Raw genomic sequence first — 22,754 nt, 5'->3', positions numbered from 1 at the left:
GTATGGGTAATAGAAGCATTTAGAGTTCAACTGTCTTAGATTCTAAAGATACTTAATCTCCCCATATGAATGAAAATGGTAAGCAGCTACAGAAAAGATCCATATGAAATAATAAGGGAAGAGCAGCATTGCACCTAATTAGTCAAATGAATTCAGTCACCATGGTTAATCAATGGGGCAATTGATGTCACAGATTAATCATTCCTTTATTCTATCCCTATGCTTGTGACTTTCTCTTTTAATTTCCAGTCTAGTTTTCCCAAGGTATAATAAACTAAATGGCACTTAGGTTTTATTTCTTTAGCCAATATTAATTGGAGCCACTGGAGAATATTTTAGAAAGATTGAATTCATTTTTTTAAAGATCATATTTAATCCTCAGCTTTCCTCCACTCTACTTTGTTGGAGATAAATTGTGTATTGGTCATCTAGGAGTTGACCTCCCCCTATCCAGAGTCATTAAGAGGTTTATAAGGCTTTCTGTAGTTCAACCATTTAAGACATCATTTACATGTTCATATTTCCAAGCTTCATCATGCCAAAAGAATTAACTGCAAAAGTTTGTAAAAATCTGAGGGGGATCCAAAATGGTGGCTAAGGTAGTGTATCAGATCTCTTATGCTCTGTGACACCAGAAATCTCCATGAGACATAGGAGCTACACTGGGGTAATTCTGATTGCTCCTAGACAAAGTAATAACTGCTATCACATTAGGTATAGCTAAAATTCAGAGACTGGACCTTAAATTAGCCTTTAATTGCACCTAACAGCTGTGAAAATCCCATGCAGCACAGCCAGTAAGGCATGCCCGGCCACCAGCCCTAGGAAAAAAACCCTGGCCACTTCTCTCTCTTTTTTTTTTTTCCCTTTCTTCTCCCAACAAGCAGAAGACACAGCATCAATGAGAATCAACCTCTGTGACATTCTGGACCCCCTAGCCCATAGAAAGCCTCCCTATGCTGTGCTGCACTGAAAACAGCAGGGCCATTTCTCCCTGCCAGCTGGCTACAAAGCTGCCTGCATGAAACTGCAGAAGGAACAGGTGAACATCATATACCGCACGTGGCTCCCTTACCCACTCCCCCACTTCTTCCCCAGGGAAATAATACAGCACAGCCCCTGGACAGACTGAACAACCCCCCAGAAAAACTGAAAAACGTAAACAGTGAACTGTAATTTAACACAGATATTGGAGGTGGGAGAGAAACACTGAACTGGCCCTGGAGAGTGGGAGTGAGGCAAAGAACTGAACTCTCAATGCTGAAGTCTCAGGGGTGGAGCAAGGAGCCAAACTCTCAACACATAACTCTCAGTGATGCATTCATAAAGCAGCAAAGGCTGAGAGCAGGGCTCAGTGGACAAGTCAACTGCCCAGAGGAGCCACCAGTACCCAGCAGAGATCAGGAGAAGCATATAGGATGAGAGAGGGAGTGGAGCAACAAACTAACCTCCCAGAGGAACCCCAGCACTCAGCAGAGATCAGGAAAAGCACAAAGGCTGTGAGCTAACCTCCCAAAGTATGGCAGGAGGTGGATCCAGGAAATGATCTCTGGGACTGAAGGCAGCAATCAAAACTGAACTGCCCCAACTTGCTGGGGGAGGAGCTGACCAAACAGAGCTGCAACTGAAGTTCAACACTGCTGCCACCTGCTGAAAACAACAGCTTTAACCAGCCTGCATAACCTGGCAGTCTTACCTCACTTCACGATTCCAACTAATCTTGGGGACAGAAAGAACCAAACACTACCCACAAGCTAGTCACCTGATGAGACCACATCAGAGCTTCCACTCTAAGGAATAACTCCAGAGCTTTTACCAACAGACTGATCTTTTTGTGGTTCCTGAACCTGGTATTATTTATTGTGTTTCTTTTTTCTCCCCTGTATTATTAACTCCATCAGTATTCTCTTATCCCTATTCTCACTCTCTTCATTTTTCCTCCTCCTGTACTACAATCCATCATTCTCCCTCCCAGCTACTCTTTCTGCCTCTTCTTATCCACTCTTTGTACCATTTAACCTCCCTCTACTGTCCTTCCCCCAACCTGTTACCCGACTACCCCCTCTCCTAAACACTCACCACCCACTGACTGGTCTACTGTACCAACTGTACACACCCCAGCCCCTGCAATCCCTGACACAAACACCCTCCACTACAACAACAGAAATACACCCAAACACACAAAAAGGCCACAAAACCCAGCAGCCTCCATACCTCTAAACCCACCCACCAACCTCTTTTCCCACCCCCCTTTTGAGTGCCACCCCTACAGATTCTCCAAAATATATAACTATCTGAATAACCATTTACCACCCCCCCCAATTCTGACTATTTACAGATGTTATCATCAAGGGGTTTTCTTATAATATGTAAACAACTGTTCTGGCATTGAACCTGCGAATTTGTTATTGCTAAATTACACCTCTAGACCAGGGACAGATAGAGCACATCAACCTACCTAACAACCAAGTCAGCCACAACAACAACAAAAAATTAAATCAGGGAAAAAAATTAAGCAATCAAACACACTAACTAGCCTACCAAAACATAGTTGCACAGCACAAAGTGGAGCAATGGGAAGAAGAAGAAGGGATGGAAACCACTCTCCTCAAAAAATAATTCAATACAGGATTCAGTGGGAAATGAAGAAAATGGATACACAGTTCCTGACCTCAACAAAACAATGATAAATGTCACTAATGAACCCAATGATACCTGCAAAACACCCTCAAAGAAAAAATCTTGGATGAAATCTCTGAGAAATTCATGAAGAAGTTAGTAGACATAGTTAACCAGAATATACAAGATGCACTCAAGAAATTTCAAGACATCAAAAATAAAGAACATGAGATGACACAGAAACAAATAAAGGAACTCAGAGAGGACTTCAACAAACATCAAAGTTAAACAAAGGACACTATAAAAAGAGAGATACACGAATTAAAGAAGACAACACAAAATATAAAAAAGGATTTAAACAAAGATATGGAAAACCTCAGAAAAAAAGAATCAAACAGAAATCCTGGAAAAAGAAAGTCCCTATACGCAAAAAAAAACACAGTGGAAGACCACTCCAGCAGACTAGAACAAGTGGAAGACAGAATCTCAGAGCTTAAAGATAAAATAGAAATTAAAGAAAAAACAGAAGAAATCTTAGTCAAACATCTCAAGAGCTATGAAAGGAACTCAGTTACTCCATCAAAAAACTAAACCTGAGAATGATGAAGGAGATGCAAGCCAACGGAGTATGTAACATATTCAATAAAATAATAACGGAAAATTTCCCAAATCTTGAGAAAGTTTTGCCCATTCAGGTACAGGAAGCCTCCAGGACACCAACAGACTTGACCAAAATAGAACTGCCCCATGGCATATTATTATTAAAACAAAAAGCACAAAAACAGAGAAAGAACTATAAGAGAGAAAAAAACAAATAATATACAAAGGTAACAAAATCATAGTAGATTTCTCAACAGAAACCTTAAAAGCAAGAAGGGCATGGAGTGACATATTCCAGGAAGTGAATGAATATAATTTCAGCCTTAGAATAGTCTACCCAGCAAAACTATCATTCCAAATTTATGGAGAAATAAAAATTATCCACAATAAACAGAAACTAAAACAGTATGTGACCACCAAGCCACCACTACGGAAGATTCTACAAGGAATTCTGCGCACAGAAAATGAAAGCAAACAAAACCATGAGTGGATGGGAAGCATCAAACCACAGGAGAAGAAAAAACAAGGAATCAGAGAGTAGCATTAATTCTACTGCACACAATCAAATTCTTAAACAACCAAAACAACTAAATGGCAGGAATCACCACATACATATTAATATTAATACAAATGTTAGCAACTCAACAACCCTATCAAAAGATACCACCTAGGAAACTGGGTTAAAAAAGAAGATCTGACAATCTGTTATTTAAAAGAGACCCATCTTATTGACAGAAATAAATACTAGCTTAGGGTAAATGGCTGGAAGAAGATTTATCAAACCAATGGCCCCCAACAACAGGCAAGAGTAGCAATACTTATATCAAAGTTGACTTCAAACTTACATTGGTCAGATGAGATAAAGAAGGATATTATATGCTAATAAAAGTTGCAATACATCAAAGGAAACAACAATTATCAACCTATATGCATCCAATGTCAGTGCACTCAATTTCATCAAATATGCACTAAAGGAGTTAAAAAAAGATATAAACTACAACACAGTGGTAGTGGGAGAATTTAATACCCCTCTATCACCAATAAATAGGTCATCCAAACAAAAAATCAACAAAGAAATTCTAGAACTAAATGACACCATAAATCAAATGGACCTAACTGATGTCTACAGAATATTTCATCCAACAACAACACAATATACATTCTTCTCAGCAGCCCATGAAACTTTCTCCAAAATAGTTCATATCTTACGGCACAAAGGAAGCCTCTGCAAATATAAGAAAATAGAAACAACTCCATGCAATTATCTGATCAGAATGCATTAAAACTAGAACTGAACAACAAAAACAACAGCAGAAAGCACACAAATAATTGGAGGCTGAATAACACATTGCTCAATGATCAGTGGGTCATAGTAGAAATAAGAAAGAAAACTGAAAGTTTCCTGGAAGCTAATGAAAATGAAAACACCACCTACCAGACACTATGGGACACAGCAAAGGCAGCCCTAAGAGGCAAGTTTATAGCCATGACTGCATATATTAAAAGGACAGAAAGATCTCAAATAAATAATGTATTTCTACATCTCAAACTCCTAGAAAAACAAGAATAAGCAAAACCCAAAACAATCAGAAGGAGAGAAATAATAAAAACTAAAGCTGAAAATAATGAAATAGCAAAAAAACCATACAAATATTCAATGAAACAAAAAGCTGGTTCTTTGAAAAAATAAACAAGATTGACAAGCTTCTGGCAAATATGACTAAAATGATGAGGGAAAGACCCAAATTAGTAAAATCAGAAACAAAAAAGGGGAGATAACAATAAACATCAAGGAAATACAAGGAATCATCAGAGACTACTTTGAGAAACAATATTTCAATAAAGTGGAAAGTCTTGAAGAAATGAACACATTTCGAGATACTTATGACCATCCAAAAGTGGAACAAGAGTATATTAACCACCTAAATAGATCTATAACACATAATGAAATTTGAAGCAGCAATAAAGAGTCTCCAAAAAGGAAAAGTTCAGGACTCTAGCAGCCCTTCAACTGAGAGAAAGGATGGGACTACAAGAAATTAAAAAGCTTCTGAACAACAAAAGAAACGGTCTCTAAGTTGAAAAGACCATCCACAGAATAGGAAAAAATATTTGCTAGCTATACAGCAGACAAATTACTGATAAACAGAATATATAGGGAGCTCACAAAGCTAAACTTCCCCCAAATCAATGAATCAATAAAGAAGTGGGCAACTGAACTAAACAGAACTTATTCAAAGGAAGAAGTCCAAATGGCCAAAAAACACATGAAAAAATGCTCACCATCTCTAGCAATAAAGGAAATCCAAATCAAAACCATACTAAGATTCCACCTCAGCCCTGTTAGAATAGCTATCATCAAAAACACCACCAACAACAAATGTTGGCGAGGATGCAGGGAAAAAGGAACTCTCATACACTGCTGGTGGGAATGTAAGCTAGTACAACCATTTTGGAAAACAATATGGAGGCTTTTTAAAAAACTAAACATAGATCTGCCATATGAGCCAGCAATCCCACTCCTAGGGACATACCCAAAGGAATGCGACTCAGGTTACTCCAGAGGCACCTGCACACCCATGCTTATTGCAGCACTATTCACAATAGTCAAGTTATGGAAACAGTCAAGATGCCCTACTACTGATAATTAGATCAAGAAAATGTGGTATTTATACACAATGGAGTTTTATTCAGACACAATGAAGAATGAAATTTTGTCATTCGCAAGTAGACAGATGGAACTGGAAAACATCATCTTAAGCAAAGTTAGCCAGGCTCAGAAGGCCAAAAATCACATGTTCTCCCTCAAATGTGGATTATAGACCCAAAACAAATGCAGTAATATTATTGGATATGGGTCACACACTAAGGGGAGACCATGCACAGGAGGGATAGGGAAAGGAAAGGAAACCAAAAACTTGAAAGTGGTTGATGTGTTCACTGTAGAGGAGCAAATATAGTAATCTTAACCTGGCAGAGGCCACTATTGAAAGGGGACCAGGAAGTAGTGAAGAGGTCTGGCAGAGATGAACCAATGTGGGTTGCAATACACATGTGCATGGAAGCAATGCTAGGAATCTCTCTGTATGACTATCTTTATCTCAAACTAGGAAAAATGCTCTTTCTTATTATCTCCTGTGTTTTCACTTCAACAATATCAGAGAAAAAGAAAGTGGAACAGGTTCTGCCTGGAAGCAGTGGGGGGGTAGGTAGCACAAACAATGTATACACATGTAAGTAAATGTAAAATGATAAAATAAAATGAGAAAGAAAACAAATGTCCCAGATATCATGTCAGGTGCTCTGACAAAGACTGTCCCATTTACCTTTAAAAACAATTGAGTTTCTATTTCCTTTCAAGTCTGAGAATGGTTATATTGCTGAAGTGACAGGAAGCTTCAGGGCTGGGTCTCTGTGAATGTTGAACAATCAAATGAAGTATATAGTTTATACAATGATATATTGTTTATGGTTGCCACCTATCTGAGCATTGGGGAGCAAAAAATGTTTATTTATTGCCTATATTAAAACCTTTATTATTGAAAAAAATCTGTAAAAATCTGAACCAGCATCTTAGAGACTTTGAACAAGTTTCCAAGTTGCACTGAGTAACATTCAGTCTCCCTGGGTGCACCACTTAGACATTTCCTATGGAGAAGGTCGCCATTCTAAGAATTAGCAAGCCTTAGCCCAGGGACACTGCCAGGCTTTACCTCATGTAATTTTCTAAGCCCCAGAGGTAATGTCCATTTTCTGATCCCTCGTGCTCCTCTGTGCTTCCAACAACATGATTCTGCTCTTTTCTGCATAAATACATATTGACTCTGGAACAAAGCAAATGTCATCTTTTTAAGTATTTTAAAATAAAGAATTCAAGGCATCACAGGTTTGAGTTAGGATGGGCAAGGAGTCAGAAATGACCCTCATTTTTCATAGAAACATCAACAAAACATAAATTAATATCTTAATAAGTTTATTCTCACACATGTTAAATAGATAATTCATTTTGTCTGAGTGATTGGACACTTACCACTTGTTGTCACAAGGTTCAGGGAGTTATGCAAGATTTCAGGCTAGGCTTCATCTAAACTGGCTGCACCACCATCTAGTGGGGTCAGAGGAATCCTGGCTTGTCCCCAAATCTAAGGAACACAGCAGTCCCTTCATACCTTTCTTAAAGTAAGAAAGTCACAGTTCTGCAATACTGATGGCTTCTCTGTAGGCTAAAATGCCAAACCCTAGGAGAGGAAGGAGTACCAAGAAGAACTAGAAGAAACTGTTATGGAAATTTTAGAGTTTTTGGTGCTTGCTCAAAATTAGAGGCATCCCTGGCATTTAATTTTGCATATTATAGTTAAGAATTAATTCATAAATATGCCTTGTAGGGTAATTCTGGCAGAAATGTATATTGCTATTAGTTAACCTTACAAACATTCTTTTATGGTCAGCTAGAAAAATCAATTGTATTTGTCACTGTAGTATTGTTTCATTACAGTTAAGTTTAGTAAATGAGGGATTTGTTAATTCCAATCTAGGCAGAGTTTCGTTGTTTTTTTTTTTTTTTCATGTCTTTCTATACTGCTATTTAGCACTGTCATGGTGCACTGTAATTATTGGTCAAATGTCTTTTTCTTATTGCTATGGTGCATTGTGCCTGACTGCAGGATCAGAAAGCCTACTTCATATATGATAGAAACCCAAGTGCCTCCTTAATAGTAGCTGTTCCATGAGTATTCCTAATAAATAATCAGAGGAGGGGAACAGTGAAGTATGAAGGCTTGAGACAAACAGTGTTTCAAGCCTGCTCTTAAAAGACTTTTGCATACTAGAGCATGGTCAGAAAACTAGGGATATTTATTCCATATCCTTTTCATCTTTAATTATATAAAATATACACTTGTGACAATATAATTTTGTCTTGAGAAAAGATTTTATGGGCTTGGGGATTAATACAAGCAGGATTCAGATTCTAGATCTGACACTTACTAAATGTTTGACTTTGGGCGAGGTACCTAGCCACACTAGGTGTCCATTTTCTTATGTTGAGAATGTGGATTATAACTCTTAGGGCAAAATTGAGAATTTAAAAAATTGTTTTATAGACTTAGCACAATACCTGGTATAAGGTAAGCCTTCACTACATAAAAGAATAACAATATAAATATCATTACCTTATTTTGCAGCCATGTTTATGTTTGCATTGTCTATCTCTTCTAAAGAAACAGTACAGGTATTATGACATGGATCTAGAAGACATTAAGGAAAGGGACTCAAAATGATGCACTCTGTGCCATGCATAGTGGCACATATCTATAATATCAGCTACTCACAAATGGGTGTAAGAAGATAGAGTTCCAGGATCAGCCTTGGTCAAAAGTGTGAGACCCTACCTGAAAAAGGACTGGGCATGTGGCTCAAGTGGTAGAGCACTTGCTTAACAAGAATGAGGCCCCATGTCCAATCCCCAGCACCACAAGAAACAGTTGTACTCCTATAACAAGAGCTTTTCTGTTACGCTTTCCAATGACCTGAAAATCCACTGGCAGAAAAAGGCTAGCTTGATATGGGACAAAGAGGCTGTTCCTATCCATTTGACTGACTAGGGGATATCTTGTGGTGGATAGCAAGACACTCAAGTCTTGCTATCGTACATATCCTATCCCACCCCACTTCATACACTCCTCAGCTACATGATCTCCCCCTGCATTGTCGCGAATTTGTGTCTGCTTCTCTCTCTCTTTCCCACACTGGACTGTGATCCCCAAGGGTGTTACCACTCCAAGATCTTCTCAGAACTCAGTACAATGCTTAGTCATCGCTGAATAACCCATCACCGTTAACATGAAAACATATCATGGTTTCAATTTTATCCTACTCTTACAAATGAAGTTTAATGAAACCATATGCACTACATTTCAACATTTTGTGCCATTCTTTAATATATGACACAATTCTGTGACATTGTCTAATACCTGGCCTAAATTATGTTTAAGGTATCAAATTCTGTCAATGAATCACCACTTCAATTTTAAGACTCAAAGAAATCCAAACTTTTGTGAAAAGAAGCTCCCTTTACATGAGTACCAACTTATTTTCTTTTAATAACCAGGCACCAAGGAAAGCTACCACCATAGGTTTAGTTTTTCAAAAGCTTCCTGATAGTACTGATGCAAGCATGTCCAGATGGCTTCTTACAAATAAACTCCAGGTGGAATGATAATGGTTTATTTTTAATCATTTCAGTTCTAAATATATTTCTTTTTCTTCCGCAGAACAAAGAATTGAATCAATTCCAGACTCTGTGGAGCCAGTGGAACTTAGGGAAATGACAGCTATCAGGGAATCTATTTTAATATTTGTAATAGGGTTTATTTGGCCATAATGATTAACAATCAACCTAATAAGATGAAAACAACATGTTTTTGTCCCTAATAATCAAGCCTGGGTATATAGCGCTATTCTGAGAACATGAGCAGTGTGTCTCACTCTGATACATGAGGAATTACCCTTGCTATCTATTTGGTCCAACACTAAAGCATTCATTTTTTTATTTTATTATTTTTTTTTGTTTGCTCTACTTGGGTTTGAACTCATGGCCTTGCACTTGCTAGGCAAGTGTTCTACCACTTAAGCCATGCCATCAGCCCTGCATTTATACATTTAACTATGCATTCCTTCCTCTTTTCATTCTTCCAACAAATATTGGAGATTTTCTGATCACTGAGAATTTGAAGACTAAAAAAAACTCCAAGGTTAAAGCTTCAAAGTGGTGGAATTCTCTTGGGAGAATGTAGACATATGTACAAACACCTACAATGATATACAAACAAATGCTAGGACAGTCACATGTAGGCAGTCTTGCCAGGTCAGCGAGGGCGTGTCTCCTAGGAAGTTTCAGGGAGGAGGTGGTGTTTGACCAAAAAGAAGAATTGCAATGTGATTTCCTTCTAACTTAAAAAAGTCTAATGTTCTATAATTGCTGAATCTATGAATGAGACAAACATAACAGATTGTGGCATCTGAAAAAAGAGCTTCTCCCTAGAAACAGAGGGGCAGGGATTAAAGAGAGCAAGCCCAGGAAAAGTGTCATCTCTGCTATATTGCATAGGAGCAGCAAGGATGGATCATCTGGGTAGCCACAGTGGGGAAGAAGACACCAAGCAACAGAGAGCTTTATAGGGAAAGCGGGGCCTCTGAGAAGCCGCCTGCCATTAGGCTGCTCTGACACTGCACACTGCTCTTTTTCCGTGAGCATCCTAATTTCCTTGGGGCTGCCTTCCGCTACTCCTTATCGTTTTTGCTTTGCTTCAGATAGTAGCCAATATGGGGATAACAGAAAACTGGAGATGAGCTCTGCTACTTATTATTATTATTATCACATTTTAATTGTTGCTTGTTTTTTTTTCTCTGCTGTGAACCCAGGGCCTCATGCATGCTAAGGCAAGCACTCCACTACTGAGATACACCTACAACCACTCTGTTATTTATTATTTGTTGACTTTGGGCAAATGATGATTTCCTCATAGGTAAGATGGAGATAAAGAGGATCACATTTCTTTCATACATGTTTTTGTTAAACTTGTTAGAAAATATAATTGATAAGAAAGAATATACGAATTACCACTCAAATGCTAATTATCTTTTCTGGATTAAAAATGAAGGTAAATAATTGGAGGTAGGGAAAGCGTCAAATTAAAAGGAGCAGTAGTAAGTGAAAGAAATGTATAAATGATATTCTGAGACATCTATATATGTTAATAAAAGACTACTATGTAGTCACATTCACCAATTTAAGGTGAATAATCTTAATGTCTCAAAGATTGACTTTTACATGTATCTTTAATTTACTCTAGCAGAATCAGACTAAGTGAGAAATTCATCCCAGGATTCAGTTTTTCCTCAAATTACATCTATTCCTTTTCTCCAAGTTGACATTAGAGCTTTATACTGTCATACTGGCTATGACAGACAATAATAACAGTGAAGTTATTCACACCTCTTTTGGCACTTGCTGAAAAGAAGTCCAGATGCTTCTGAATGGTGCATTTTTGCTTTTATATTCAGTGATATTTGTTTATCATGATTCAAAAATAGCAAAACTGGTAAAAATAGGAAAGATTTTCTTTTGTTAGTTGTTCAAAGAGAGGAGACAGTTAGGGTTGGATAATATCACAAACCACAGGAACAGTGATTATCATAGGCATCTTTTCTTTATGTCACAAAATAAGCCCAAATAAATAAATTAAAAATAAACACATGCACACAAACACATGAAAAAGATAACATAGCCTTAAAAAAAACTTAAAAAGAAGGAAAAATCCCTAGAAGTTGAAAAGAACTCACCAATATCAAAAAACCTATTTATTTCTTTTTCCATCAGAGTGTGGACTCTAAATAAGCACTGGGAGTGCTACCTTAAAATCAAGTACAAAGCTACAGAAAGTATTTTTTAAGGAACTGAAGAAATTGAAGTAAACTCGCAATATAAAATTTGAAGCTGATGACCTAAACTGCCTCATGAAGACACTGTGCTCTGGTGATGGCTTTATTCCTGGCCTTGTGCTCCAGTGCCGTTTCTCCTATGTGTGTTCATGGCAAGGCCCATGGGACAAGTGAGTCAATTTTATCCAATGCTTTATTTATTCCCCTCATCACAGCAAGAAACCTGAAAGACAATGACATGGTTTTTCTAAATATCTCATACCATTATAAATGTTTCTCCCTAAAATTTGGGCCACCTAGTAAAATATTTGAGCCAGAGAAAAATGTTATAAAGAAACTAGGGAAGCATTAAAACAACACTTCCCGATATATAATTGGTGATCTGACATTGCATACCTGATGCTCAGCTCTGTGCTGTCTTTGTCTTTTGTAACTAAAGATGTGAGATGCCAGCACCCACTGGTGCTATGCTCTACATGAGTTACCTCATCCACCTCTCTCAGGGGTCCTGTGAAGTATATACTACGATTATCTCCAGTATACAAATGAGGAATGCAAAACTTCAAGAAATGTAGTAAGTGAACTCTGCCATGGTTAGCCAACCATGGACTGTAGGACCCATATGCTCTGACTTTGAAGTTAACATTACCCATATAATTTACTGCCTCCCTGAGAATTTGTTACTGCATTCGATTTCCAGGCTATTGGGTCATCCATTCTATTGGCTGAGGTAAGGAAAGCATTGTCAGGTGACAGGGGAACACTTAGATGAAACGAAGTCTGAACTGGAATGTTATTCTTTCTCTGAGTACGTAATATAGCTACTTCAAAGTTTCTTCTTAGGAATAATTCAATAAGTGTCCTTCAGAAAGAGATGCTTCTAAATCTACCACAAAAGATTTATATGGATATATAGAATTCCCCTTCAGCCTGGCCTCTTACCGTGATTCTCCAGATCTCAGCCTCCCAAGTAGTTAGGATTACAGCATGAGTCACTGGAACTTAACAAAATTCCTTGAGGATGAAAAAAAAAAGATCAGAATTTGCACTGAGTTATGTAACTATTTGAAAACCTGCTCATTTGGTCTAGTAAAACATCTTTTTTAATTTAAATATATCAAATTTGGAAATTCAGTTGCTCTAAAATCCACCATCTTTACCTTCTCCATGAATATTATTATTTACTGAGTTCTAACTCAAAAAAATGTGACAAATAATCTACTTACATTAACAAACTTCTTCAAGATTAATCCATGAGTGTGATGATTCCAATTTTACATGAGAATGTACAGGAGAAGAAACTCCTGGGCTTATTTATGGTCAAATAACTGAAAGTCAATTCTTACTCACGGTCCTGTCCATCTAATCATGTTTTCAACCACACTCATTGTGCTCTTTCTCCACTTTTGGCCACTTGACTTTTTCAATACTTTTTGTTAAGAAAATAAACGATTGGGGTGTGGCTCAAGTGGTTGAGTACTTACCTAGCAAGTGCAAGGCCCCAAGTTCAATACCAGCAGCATGTCAAAATATATATATATATAAGTATGAATGTAAGTGGGTAATCATAATTCCCTTAGAAAACACATTAGCACTTATGACAGATTTTAAAAAATAGTTAGGTTTAAAATGTAATTGTCAGAGAACTGTGCTTTGGATAAAATTAGCTGGAATTAAAGTTAAGACTCTGCTTTTTATAGAAATGATGCAGATTTACATAAATGAAAGGGAAACCCAGAAGTTCCACTCACTGTGCTGGCAGAGCAGAGGTCCACTGCAGAGGTCTGCTGAGAACAGGCCCTTTTCATTATGGATGAGGAAGGGCATTTCACACTCCTTAAAAGCTATTAACAGACACCTAAGCCACTGACACAAATGACTTGCCAAAAAAAGACTTGCTAATTTCATTTAAAAAATTTCAAAGAAATGCAATGTAACCAATTCTGCATTATATGATGCTTGATGTTCTTAAAAAACAGGTAAGGGCTAATGAACACAAATTATGCTTATAATTTTATTAGAGATTATTTCCAAGATTAATGATTGGGTTTCTCACAAAAATTGTTCTTGTTTAAATACTGAATGGGAACCTTTTCTCCTGGGGATATTTTTGTATGTTTGACTTTTCTTTGGGTTTACAGACCTATCTTTCCCAAGGTCTAAAACACAGAACTATTAAAGCCTCTTATATATCAATGTATCAAAAGCTAAGGACAAGAGCTTGCCCCAAACCACCAACTTCTTGTGAGTTCTGAATTTATCATCTAGAATCATCCTTCTTCAGAAATGTTAGCTATCTTAACTACTTTTAGGTCTCAATTTTTTATCTATATTCTGTCTTCCCTTTTATCTGTAGTCAGTTCATCCATTCAACAGATACTTTCTCATTTCCTGGTATATTTCCCACACTGTTGGTATGACAATTTTGTGGCTACATCAGAGAAAAACAAAATCTAACAAGGAAAATTCCCAAATTCTTTATTTAATTGAGCACATGGTGGTTGAAGTGTGACAAATCAAGAAATAAAATAGGTAAACTATTAGCTGGTGATAAAAAGCTTTGGTGAAAAAAAATAAATCATGGCTAGGTGATAAGCATGGCATGGATACTTTGCAGACTAATCACAGGGTGAAAGTGAGAGACTGTACCTTTCTCTTCTTGTAAGGACACCAGTGTCCTTATAGGATTAGGACTCTCCCATCATGACCACTTAACCATATTTAGCCTTGTAAAGGTTGCATTTCCAAATACAATCACTTGGGAGTTAGGGCTTCAGTTCATGACTTTTGAAGGGAAAACAATTTAATCCATAAATGTCCTTAGAATTAGAATGTAATGATGTTCAACCTTTTATCCTTTGTGTCTCCACAGAGTACAAATAAGTAGCTATTGGTTTTACTCAGCTTATAAGATAGACTTCCACTCCAGTTCCTCAGATGTTTCAGCTGTTATTCCTTGTCTATTCAAACTGCTTCCTGGTCACTCTCCAGAACTCTAACAAGTATGCACCTGCCCTGACTGTTATATTCTGCCAAACAAACTGCATGATAACCAGAGTGAATTGGGTTCTGCTCCCCTAACATCCACACTCTTATTTCAGTTCTGTGCTTTCTTCAAGCTCCTCTCTGAGCCTGGGGTATCATCCCTCTCACTTCAGCATGGACATGCTTACTCACCATTCAAGCAGTTCCAGTGGGGTTTTTTCCCACTATTGTATTCCATTTGTGCATTGTTATCTGAACTCCCACAGAATGATATTTAAAAATGTATTCTAGTCACTCCTAATTATAATTAGTTATTTGCACAATTATCTCCCTAAGAGAAACAAGTTTTTTCTTAGTTATCATCAATTTGTTGTTTTCCTGCTTTTCCTAGGTCCCAAGAGAATTGGGTCTTTTTTCATGAGTATATTCCACGAAAATTTTTAAAAATTAAAAACTTAAAAATATTTTATTCAGGGTAATTCCAGAAAAGAAGAGAGAAAGGAATAACAGATTCAGAATTCATTGGTTTGAGCTGCCACACAGCTAAGTGGGATGTCAATTAAATTTTGTATACACATGAATGTAAATGCAAAAATGATACTTGTTGAAACTGTTCCAAGAATGGAGGGAAGAGGGATGAAAGAGAGCAGTGGAGGGGGTGAATTCAAGTATGATATATTGTAAGAAGCTTTGTAAATGCTATATAATGTACCCTCACTCAGCACAACAGTAATAAAATAAAATTGTGTACAATGCAAAAAAAAAAAAAAAACCCAAAATTTTCATTTTCCAACACTTAGAAGGATAGGAGAAGGAAAGGGACTGTTGGAAAGGATTTTGAATAAGGTTTGGTTCATAAATCATATATGTAAAGAGAGTTCTTTCCTTCCTTTTTGGATTATATTATATTAAAAATTCAGTTTATTCCCACAAATAGGGAAAACAGTAAAAAGTTTTTTAAGGTAATTTGAACCAACTGTGAATATTCCTATAGGTAATAATTTTTGGATTTATTTTGTGAGGAAAACATATGCACTAAGTTAACAAGTTAAAAAGTTATTTTTTAAAAACTCATTAGTAGACATAGCATTTCTATATAGTCTCTAGTAAGTTAATGACATCTAATAAAAAGAATAGAATATTAAAGATAAGGAAGTTTCAGAAATTCTAATTTTTCACAGAAAGTGGACTACACTAGCAAATGTACATCCAAAATATACCACAAAATAGATCGATTTTGCAATCTAACATTAGTATCCATGGCAACACGTGGAAAACTGCCAGTTTCCTGGCTGGGAACAGAATCTATAGTGACATTACTAAATTATTCCAGTTAGGTTTGTCCCCAAAGTTAGGCCAATCAAATATTTTATGCAACTTTTGTTGGTGGCGGTGTTGGCAATGCTTTCATTAGGCAATACAGGGAGTTTTCATAAATACATTTGGATATTTTCCCAAACTACAATCTGAACTCATATTGCCCTATCAAATATGCCTTGTACTTTCTCTTTCCTCTGATGTTTCTTCCACAGGTTCTGATCTTCTCCCAACTCTACTTTCCTTAATCCAACCTATGGATTTATCACTCATCAGATTAAAGCCAGTCATCACTTTTTCAATTTTTCTTACATGCTAGTAGTATACATTGAGTCCTTTGTTCATATCTCCATAATCAATATGCCAGATTATCTGTTGGGGATGGTTGTGGTAAACTAATTTAAATTAGAGTGAGTCTTGTTTTATTCTTCTTGTCCATTCAATAACTCAAATGATTTAATACCAAGAATTTCAGCTGTATAGAGTCCTTTCCTCTTAAAAAATCTGACTGAAATATGTTTGGTTTTGTTTGGCTGAAAAAGTTTTGACTCCAAATAATCTATCCTAAACTGAGACTTATCTAGTGCTAGGCATCACATTTTAATTTATAATGCTAATTCTCATAAGGATTAGAAAATTCATGTATATTTTGGAGCATCATGATAAACAATTAACATTAAGTCCACTGCCCTACCTAGAACCAAGCCATCATATGGATGCATTCTTTGTTAGATTCACTCGTGTCTATCCAAACAGGACTGATTCCCATTGTTCTGTCTCTGCCCAAACTTCTATATTACTGATGTTGTGTAGAGCAGGCATAGGGGAGAGATTCAGTCTCTGTCTCAAACTTCTTAACCTATATGATGAGTTGGATGTGGTGCAGTTTAAAATCAGACTTTTTAATTGTGACTAGATATAATGATCAGCAAAAAATTACTTCTGAATTATTATGTATCTTACCATCAGTGGCAAACTAACTAACATGCCTAAAGGGGTTAAGTACATAACAGAAAAGTATGAAATAGACTTATTTGACACTGTAAGAAGTGGCAGCCACTAGGGACTAGTCCATGTGCTCTATGTGGACAGTGAAATTCAACTTTGTCACTGTTTCTTCAATCGCTTAACAAATTATAGTAGGTTAATAAGCCCCAATTTTTAAATGAAAATTCATGTTTATTATTAATATAGGGCTGGGACTGAAACCCAGGGCCTCACTGAGATTTTTAATTAAATATTTTATCTTATAATTGATTTAGATTTGCAGAACAGTTGCATCAAAAGTACAAGGAGTTCCTTGATATCCTAAACTCGATAAATTTATCAAAACTGATAAACAGTTACTGATACTTACTGTGAACCAAGTGCTATGAATTGGGTCTTAAATATCCCGCAAAGCACATGTGTTGAAGGGTTGGTGCCCAGGCAGCAGGTTTTGGAGGTGAAGCCTTTGGGAGATGACTGGATCATGAGGGCTCACCTCATGAATGAATTAATACATCTATGGATTCATAGGTCTATTCATTCATGGGTCTCCAGGAAGGGCTTTTTCTACAGAAGCAAACTCTCTGCTTTATGGCAGCTATGAAAGAGAGGCTTTGCTCTGAACATATTTCCCCACCATGATGCTCTGCTTTGCCATAGGCCTAAAAGCAATGAAGCCAGTCAAAACCAGAGCTGAAACCGTAAGCCAAAACAAGTCTCTCTCCTTTTAAGTTGTTCATTTCAGGCAATTAGTCAAAAAGACGTAAAGCTGGCCATCTCACCAACTGTGCTTCATTCAAATTTTTCCTTAGTTTTAACCCAATGTTCCTTTTCTTTTCCCGCCTCCTATGGGATGCTATACTACCTTCAGTCATGGCTTCCTAGAACCCTACAGATGGACTTCTTCACTTGGGTGTTTTGTAGAATGTCCTCTCATTTGAGTTTGTCTCTGATACTTTCCTTGTGATCAGATTGGGATTATGGATTTGCAGGATGAAGAACAGAGGCACAAAATATCATTCTTACCACGCTATGTGAAGAGTGTACCCTATCACTGTGTCTTATCTCTGTTGATGTTTATCTCAGTCACCTGGCTCACAAAGTGGTTATCAGATTTATGCACTTTAAAGCTAACCCTTTCCTCCCTTTCCAAAGTACGCCTTTTAGAAGGAATTCACTCCAGGAGCTCACTCCCTAAGGAACCCATCTTAATTGGTGTGGATCAGGTTTCTCACTGCCTTGAAAAGAGAATATCTGCATAAATCATTTGACGTTCTTCTTCATCTGAGATTTGCCAATTCTCCCCTGTTTCTTACTGCTTTATTCAGGTCAATTAACAAAAAAGTATATATTGAAGTAGACTAAAATATACGTCATGAAGTAATTACAAAAATCAGATTAATATATCCATTACTCATCTAATCTACTATATTATTTATTTATTCAATCATTTAATTAAGCCTGGGCACCAGAATATTTATTTTATACTTCAGGTTATAATCCAGTTCTATTTTCTTTTGTTGTTCAGTTGGTTCTATGTTTTGGCATTGTGAGATCTTTCCACTGGTTTCTGTATCTTTTTGACAAATATACTTTATTTTTGGTTTGTTTTGTTTATATGGTATTTCCTTGCTTTGTGGCATAAAAGATGCTGGAGAATACTTTATGTATTCCTCCCTCAGACGTAGAATTAGCCATTTCTTCAGAGACCAGCTTTCTCTTTGTTGGCTAATGGTCCAAGAAGCCAAGATCTGGGTGGTGGATGTTCTTATTACTTCTAGGACCTTTAACAGAGCTATCAAGTATATTGGTATATGATAACATATGAATAAAATTATATCTAAATACATTTATGTTCCATAAGAATTTTAGCTCCACCATCGGCTGTATATTTACTTGCTCAATCCCAATATCCATGTTCAGTGGCTTCCAAATTATTAACCTATACCTAGGAAGCGTCTTTGCTAACTACAGTATAGTACTTGTATATGTTTCTTTTTACTCCTTAGTATTACATTTTTTTCACTAATTCCTATATTACTTACTTCTGTGCCTTTTACTATATCTGCTTCAGTGAAATTATATGATGCAAGTGGTCTGTAGTTAGATTCTTTTGTCAGAGTCAATATTCCTTCCTGGGGGCCTGAGATCTCCTCATGTATTCTAAAATTAACAAACACAGAAGTTCACTCTGTTCTGTAAAGTACTATGGGTTTCAATAAATGCTTCGTGTCATGTGTTCACTGCTACAGTAAAATACAGATTAGTTCTATCATCCTAATTTTTTATTCTTCATCTATTGAAAACTTCCCATTTCCAAACCTCTGGCAGCCAAAGATATACTTCTGCATCTATAATTTTGCTTTAAACAGAATGCTGTATAAAGAGAGTCATGTGCAGTACAGTCATTTCTAAGCTTCCTCTATTGACCCATACACATTTAATATTAATCTACATTTTCAGGTGGAGTGAAACTTTATTTTTATCACTGAATATTATGGCTTTGTATGGTTGTCTACTTGCTTACCATTTTTCTATTGAAGGAGAGCTTGATTGTTTCCAATTTTGACAATTATGAATAAGTTGTATAAAACATCTACATGCAAGCCTTTTGTGGACTTGAGTTTTATTATTTTTTCACAGGGGGGATTTGTAGTGACAATTCTGATTAGACTTATATTGTATATTTTTTACATTGCCCTCATTGTCTCTCCCCCTCAGCCCACTCTGCACCCCACTTAAGCAGTTGCGAGAGGTTTTCCAGTTCTGTTTCATATAGGTATATGAAGTCCATCTACCATATATCGTCACCTTAATCTCCTTCCTTCACCCTTCCCCCTACCACTAGTACCCTATCCTCTGCAAACACTGTGCATATTTTACAGTCCTGGTTTTCATAATTAATATTTGAGTTGATGTTCAAAGGAGTATGTCAATGTATGTCCTCTGTGTGTGGGTATGTTTTACTTTGCTCTGTTCAATTCTTTCTGATACTCTCCTTTACCCCTTTACTTTCCACCCCTCTGTTTTTCAACAGCTTTCAATCACATCCTTATATCCTCCACCTTCATATCTTGTGGTATGCGATATTACTGAAGCTCTATTATTCTCTTTTCCTTTCCTTCTTTCCCCAAGTTTCATAGTGTGGTTCCACTGTTACAAATATGTTCTACTACTGTGTATATGATCATGCTTGTTTTTGTGTATATGTTTATCTTTGGATCTGTCTTCCATGAATGAGATAAAACATGTGTCTTTTGTGTTTCTGATCCTGGCTAACTTCATGTAACATGAACATGTCCTCCAATTGCATCCATTGACCTTCAAACTCCATTGTGTATACATACCATAATTTCATGATCCATTCACATTGTAGGGCATCTGGGATGTTTCCAGAGCTTGGCTATTATGAACAGTGCTGCAATGAACATCGGTGTACAGGTGTCTCTACTGTATCCTGTTTTATGTTCTTTTCGGTAGATGCCCAGGAATGGTATCACTGGATGGTATAGCAGTTCAATCTTTAGCTTTTTGAGGAATCTCTATACTGTTTTCCATAGTGGTTGTACTAATTTGCATTCCCACCAGCAGTGTATAAGGGTCCCTGTTTCACACATCTTCACCAGCATTTGTTATTGTTATTATCCTTAATTTTGGCCATTCTAACTAGGGTGAGATGAAATCTAAGTGTTGTTTTGATCTGCATCATAACCAGGGAAGCTGAACACTTCTTCATGTATTTACTGGCCATTTGTACCTTTGAGAATTCCGTGTTTAATTCATGTGCCCATTTCTTCATTGGAGTGTTGATTCTTCAAGGACTGAGTTTTTGATTTCCCTGTAGAATCTAGATATTAGATCCTTGTTGGCTGAGTAACTGGCAAAGATTTTCTTCCCATTCTGTGGACTGTCTCTTGAGTCTGGTGACTGTTACTGTGAAGAAACTCTTTAGTTTCATGCAGTCCAAAAAAGAGTACATATCTAACTTCCAAATATTTTAGATTTTCATTAATTTCTACTTTAATTTCATATGAGATATGGAAAACATAATTAGCAAGATTTCTATTGTTTTAAATTTGGGAAGGTGTATTTTATGATACAGAGCTGGTATATATTGGTAAACATCTTATATGTTCTCGAGAAGAATGTGCATCTGTTTGTAGAATGAAAGATTGCTAAAATATAAATTAGATTGAATTATTTTATAAGGCTGTTCAGGTCATTGATAGCACTGCTGATTTTCTGATTGCCTAACTATGTGCACCATTGACAGAGTGCTTTGAAGTTTCCAACTACAAGAATATATTTTTCTATGTCAAATTTCAATCCTAACAGTTTTGGTTCCCCATACTTTGATGTTCTGCTATTAGGTGTTATAGAGAGGGTGAAAGTTGGCATCATACAAGGCATACCCTTGTCCTGGAACTTGTGAACAACATTAGGAGAAAGAATTTTTCCATATGTAATTAGGATAGGAATCTCAAGATTATCCTGAATTACCCAGGTGGGCCTTAAGAGGACCAAAATGAAGATCTGCTTAGAGAAGAAAGTACTAGGTGAAGATAGTGGTAGACATTGAACTTGTAAGGTCACAAACTGAAGAAACACCTAGGGGCAGGCATTCCAGGCAAAACACAGGACCCTATCCAAAAAATGACTAAAATTAAAAGGGAAAGTGATGTGACTCACCTGATAAAGTGCCTGCTTAGCAATTGTGAGGCTCTGAGTTCAAACCCCAGTAATGAATCATGAATGAATGAATAAATAAATAAATAAATAAATAAACATGAGGTCACAAGAAACTGGAAGAAGGGAGAATAGACAATCTAGAGCCTCCAGAGGGAGTGCAACCCTGCAAATATCTTGATTTCAGACTTCTATGAGAGAAGAAATTTCTAATGCTTTGTGGCAAGTTGTATACAGCCATAAGAAGCTAACATAGGTTCATATCCACTACTGTCTTCTTGGAAAATTGACACGTTTGTCATTACATAATGTCCTATGTGCAGCAGGAAATCTTTCTTATTCTGGGCTCCACTTTTTCTAAAGTCAGTATGGATGTTAATGTTAACATAATGTGCCTTTCTATATCTCTTTACTTTTAACCTAGGTGAGTTTTTACATTGAAAATGAACTTATTGTAGACAGATGGATTTTGGTCCATGGATCTTTATCTTATGTGATATATTTTAGCTGGTGTATTTGGCCTATCCACAGTGTAAAGGATCAATACCTTTGGATTAAAATCTAGCATCTTTGAAACATCTTTCAGTCTCTTACAGTTGCTCTTTTTTTCTCATCTCCTGTTCCAGTTTTAATTGATTGTTTTATAATTTCATCTTATCTCTTCTGTTGTCAAACTTTTAAAAAGTTATTGTTATAACTTTTGGGGGTTGCCCTAAGATTTATATTACACATTTTTGAATTATATAAATTAATGTTTAAATAATGCCATTGGGCATGGTGGTACACACCTGTAATCCCAGCACTCTAGAGGCTGAGGCAAGAAGCTTACTAGTTCAATACAAGCCTGCCCTACATTCTGAGTTACAGGCCAGCCAGGATTACATAACATGACACCACCAACAACAACAAAAAAAAATTCTGTACTTCATATGTAGTGAAGATAACTTATAATAAGGTCATTCTAGTCCTTCTCTCTTTTACAATACTATCATTGGTCCTTCCAATTTATCCATTATTATCTACTTACACATTATATCTACCTATCCATATGCTATGATATCCAATGCATTTTTACAATTACTGTTTCAGTCTGTTATGAACTGAATGGTTATATTCAC

Source organism: Castor canadensis, chromosome 1 (genome assembly GCF_047511655.1).
Source record: "Castor canadensis chromosome 1, mCasCan1.hap1v2, whole genome shotgun sequence".
NCBI lineage: Eukaryota > Metazoa > Chordata > Mammalia > Rodentia > Castoridae > Castor > Castor canadensis.
The sequence above is the reverse complement of the archived record's forward strand: the minus strand, read 5'-3'. Positions refer to the sequence as shown.